The sequence below is a fragment of the Octopus bimaculoides genome, chromosome 6 (genome assembly GCF_001194135.2).
Source record: "Octopus bimaculoides isolate UCB-OBI-ISO-001 chromosome 6, ASM119413v2, whole genome shotgun sequence".
Lineage (NCBI taxonomy): Eukaryota > Metazoa > Mollusca > Cephalopoda > Octopoda > Octopodidae > Octopus > Octopus bimaculoides.
The window spans coordinates 103,720,318-103,725,717 of NC_068986.1; the positions used below are offsets into that span (position 1 = coordinate 103,720,318).

The 5,400-nt window shown below is 40.5% G+C and overlaps 1 long non-coding RNA gene across 2 annotated transcripts in view; it reads right to left on the reverse strand.

The window, feature by feature from the left end:
* LOC128248053 (uncharacterized) overlaps positions 1–5,400 on the reverse strand; it is a 55,739-nt gene that overhangs the window by 41,434 nt on the left and 8,905 nt on the right. For both annotated transcript variants that reach the window (XR_008264324.1, XR_008264325.1), the window contains one exon: positions 3,040–3,197. This is a non-coding gene — a long non-coding RNA (uncharacterized LOC128248053). The remainder of the gene's footprint in view (positions 1–3,039; positions 3,198–5,400) is intronic.

Below are 5,400 nucleotides of genomic sequence, written 5' to 3' on the forward strand. Positions count from 1 at the left end.
TGTGTGTGTGTGTGTGTGTGTGTGTGTGTGTGTGTGTGTGTCTATGTGTGAGTGTGTGTGTGAGAGCGCGACGTATCCGCACCTTCGTATTTTCGTCCCACCGCTTTTAAAGTGCTGCCCTTGTTTAGCCTCTGTCTAAATATTGAAACCAGTAAAAGACGAAAAGAGTTGCAGGAAGACATCCGTTGAAAATAGCTTGCTTTGAAGAACAGCCAAAATTCTTCATCCACGGTCCAATTTTGTTAGTACAAAAGCTTGTGATTATTTAAGACTAATCAAGCACATCTATTACGAAAATCTTTCTTGCTTTTTCAGATATCATACATCCAAAATGTGCTTTTTTTCTTTTCAGAATACAGTTGTGTGTCATATGAGGGAGATATAGCTGCCATATTTATCGGGTATAGCGAATAAGTCCCTTCGTTGATTCGTATTTGGTATTTAGCACTATCATTGAGATAAGTTGATGCGCTACTGATTTAACAATCGTTTCTCTCTGTAAACATCTACGCATCTCTATCGTTGTACTGTAATATATAAAGCACAGATAATTTTCTGACATACTTAAAATATGTAATTGTTTTCTTTATATTGTGTTAAATGGACATTTGTAATAACAAACTTTCAAGTTGAATTCGTTAAATCCTCCATCCTCAACAACGAAGTCATTTTTCACCGTTAAAAACGAACAAAGAATGTGAATAAACAACAGTTTAATGAATGAACAGGTAATTTCAACAGACAACAACAGAAAATGTTAAACCTTAGGTAGTTGACATGCTCGACTCTTTTCACTAAAGAGGTTATTCACATCTGGTTTTCAAGGATCTGCCTTATTCACCAGCTTTTGCAAACTGGTACATAACTCAAAAGATGTTACTATACGCAATAAAAATACCAAAACAAGTTCTAAACCTCCCCGAGCCCTTTAATATTTAAATTATACTGTAAAATATAATGCTTATTTATTCTCAAAGTTAACACTTGCATTCAGGTTAGTCTGTCAAATGTAATGCTTATTTATTCGCAATGTTTTGAATTAATCATGCATTTTCTGATAGCCTTGAGATTTCAAGGATGTGATTTTTTAATTTTTAGAATGACATTGTAGGATAAGAGTGAGAGGCCGGATCTGGCCAGCTTGAACATAAAGCAGGTAGAATATCTGGGTCAATATGGTCAGTTTAAATGCTAAACGGTTAAAACATTTCTTTTATCTTGTTGTCACGAGGTAAGGTAATGCATGTGACACTTCTACAGGGTCTCTGAGATAGATGGAGAAAAGGCAAGACATAGGTGTGGAAAAAGGAAGAGATAGCTGCATGTACATCCTCGATGTTTTTCTCAGTTCCGCTGGTTGCGGGGTGGAGGCGCAATGGCCCAGTGGTTAGGGCAGCGGACTCGCGGTCATAGGATCGCGGTTTCGATTCCCAGACCGGGCGTTGTGAATGTTTATTGTGCGAAAACACCTAAAGCTCCACGAGGCTCCGGCAGGGGATGGTGGCGAACCCTGCTGTACTCTTTCACCACAACTTTCTCTCACTCTTACTTCCTGTTTCTGTTGTGTCTGTAATTCAAGGGGCCAGCCTTGTCACACTGTGTCACGCCGAATATCCCCGAGAACTACGTTAAGGGTACACGTGTCTGTGGAGTGCTCAGCCACTTGCACGTTAATTTCACGAGCAGGCTGTTCTGTTTATCGGATCAACTGGAACCCTCGACGTCGTAAGCGACGGAGTACCAACAACAACAGCTGGTTGCGGGTCTCCCAGAACGTTCGTCAATATCGACATTTTTTCTGCCATCTTGGAAACGTCTGAACCCCTCGTATACTTATGTGCGGCTCATACACTCCTCTTCATACACCTTTTGCAACTTTGCGTAGGCCTTTGAGCAGGTATCACCATGACAACTCTCTCTGTTATGGTCAATGCGACGATCACATGCTACGCACCTTCCTTCCAAGCACTGCTGTAAACAGAAACTTGGTGTGCGTACAAAGCAGATTTCAAGTTCAATCTTTGCCAATCAGCTTCATTCTCCGTGCATTAGCTTCGTTACTATAGCAAAAGTCTGGATACTTATTGATCAAACCACGTATATATATATAAATCTTAATATTCTTTAAACTACAGAACGATAGTGTACAGGTAAATATATATGGTGTATGTGTGTGTATGTAAGTGTGTGTGTGTGTGTGTATGTTTGTGTGTATCTGTGAATGTTTGTGTACATGTGAGTGCGCGAGTGTGTTTCAAGGAAGAAACATTCCTTTGCCGCCTAACCAATTTTTGGCCCAAAGCCAAGATTTTCAAGGTTACATATACATGTACACACACACACTCACGCACACACACACTCACGCACACACACATACGCATACACATATATAAATATAAATAATATTTCGGAACACATACATTTACACGAAAGACAGCTAGAAATAGATAGATAGATAGATAGATAGATAGATAGATAGATAGATAGATGGATAGATAGATGGATAGACATATAAGTAAATATATAGATAGATAGATAGATATAGATATATATATAAGTAAATATATATATATATATATATATATATATATATATATATATATATATATATATATATATATATATATATAGATAGATAGATAGAAAGATAGATAGATAGAGTTAAAATATATTCTGCCGTAATTCCACCATCGTAATTTTTTTTGTTTGTTTTTTTGTCTTCAGCTCAGGGTTATTGAGATAAATCACGTGATGCCCCAATGTTACACTAATGAATGTGTTATCGCTTGAAACGGATTCACAGAGATCCACTCACGTGCTTTCTCTATCTCGATGTTACTCGCAGTCATGCCCATTATTCTTTTACGCTTTCACTGACATTTTTTTGTCTTTTTCCCCTACACTTTCTCCCCCCCCTCTCTCTCTCACTGTGATTTTTTTCCTTCTTCCCTCCCTCTCAGTTGAATCAAGGTATCTTTTTTTTTTGTATATGAAAAGCTATACGAAAGTTATTAACAATAGAGAAAAAAGCACACAAACCTTTCCAAGAAATCGTGAAGTGTTAAGATGTTTCAAGTGTTTTTCTCTGTTGTTTTACTTCGCAGCCAAATTTATGGAATCTTCTTACTCATCTTTCCTCAACCAGAATTCTTCAGTCACCAAGACCTCTCACCCCCAAAATGTGCGCGCATACAAGGCTGAAATGAAATAGCAATTCTTATTTAACTGAAGATGGTTACGCGCATGGATACGCACATACTTTTCAAGGGAATAAAGAGAGAATTTGGATAGGAATAAATTTTGAGAAAATATTGCCGGCTAGAAATAACAGCCAAATCTTAATTCATATTATATTTTACTTTTTTTAAAGAAGGGCAACACATTGGATAATGTAGTACCTGGTACGTAATTCCCGATAGTAGGGCGGTGAGCTCATAGCTGAGATGGTTTTGACAGTAGGCCATCTGAATATGGATGACCTGGGATGAAAAAAAGGTAAAGATACCCCTCGGTCATGAATGACCATGGGATTGCACCTAGAAAGTTACCTTCCGAGGCACAAGTTCGGGCAAGGTTGTTTATGAAAGACCAGTAGTCGCCCATGCATACCAGCCTCTCCTCTCCATGCGACAGATGTTATCCAAGAGAAAGGCAAAGGGGCCGATACAGCTTGGCACCAGTGACGTCGCAACTCATTTCTACAGCTGAATGAACAGGAGCAACGTGAAATAAAGTGTCTTACTCAAGAACACAACGCAACACACAGCCCGGCCTGGGAATCAAACTCACTATCTTATGACTCTGAGCCCGAAGCTCTAACCACTGAGCCATGCGCCTACAGAATCAATAACTCCTCCTACCAATCGGATTAACCAAAAAAAAAAAAAAAAGAGTTAGTCGGGTTCTTCGTGTCGTCCTTGAATAATACATTTCACTGCTTCAAACTCTCGCAGTAAAATGCATGCTAGACACGTACGTATTTGAACATAAACAAGTACTTAAAAAGGTACATATGCACATTAGCAGAAGCTGACAATATTTAGATCCACGAATCAAGAGAATATCGGTGGTACTTGAAAATTAAACAGCTACTAAGTTTAAAAACAACTAGCCAGACGTTATTGTGTGGAACCACACTTCCTTTCCTTTAGCACTCCGTCGGTTACGACGACGCGGGTTCTAGCTGATACGTTCAACGGAACAGCCTGCTTGTGAAATTAGCATGCAAGTGGCTGAGCACTCCACAGACACGTGTACCTTTAACGTAGTTATCGGGGAGACTCCGCGTGACACAGAGTGTGACAAGGCTGGCCCTTTGAAATACAGATACAAGAGAAACAGGAAGTAAGAGTGAGAGAAAGTTGGGCGAAAGAGTACAGCAGGGTTCACCACCTCCCCTTGCCGGAGCCTCGTGAAGCTTTCGGTGTTTTCGCTCAATAAACACTCACAACGCCCGGTCTGGGAATCGAAACCGCGATCCTATGACCGTGAGTCCGTTGCCTTAACCACTGGGCCGTTGCGCCTCCACGTGGAACCACACACATACACACACACACACACACACACACACACATACACACACACAAACACACACACATACAAACACAAACACATACACACACATGCACACTCGCACACGCGCAAACACATACAAAGGTACGTTCTGGTGTGTGCCCTTTGGACACCAATGTGGTTAGAAAAATACAGGATAAAGGGAACTTCTCTGGCTTACTGATAGGAAGTATGCATGCCCAGTACCCAAGACACACTTTCAGCTTCGTACCTATTATCGTTGGAGCAACAGGATATATGCTAATTCGTCTGGGGTCAAATAAGGTGAACTTGGGTCCTTGGGTAGAGAATACAACGTCTTAATGCATATGCTACAAAGGATTACGATAGCAGGAACTCTTTTACTCTTTTACTTCTTTCAGCCATTTGACTGTGGCCATGCTGGAGCACCACCTTTAGTCGAGCAAATCAACCCCAGGACTTATTCTTTGGAAGCCTAGTACTTATTCTCTCGGTTTCTTTTGCCGAACCACTAAGTCACGGGGACGTAGACACACCAGCATCGGTTGTCAAGCGATGTTGAGGGGACATAGACGCAAATACACACACACACATATATATATACATATATACGACGGGCATCTTTCAGTTTCCGTCTACCAAATGCACTCACAAGGCTTTGGTCGGCCCGAAGCTATAGTAGAAGACACTTGCCCAAGGTGCCATGCAGTGGGACTGAACCCGGAATCATGTGGTTTTAAGCAAGCTCCTAATAAAAAAAAGCCGCTCCTAATAAAAAAAAACTGCAAGATCTTCTGATAGTTTATGTGATGAACAAGACGCTTTCCTTCACAACCTTGCTACCAATTAGGTGACTGGTCACCCCCC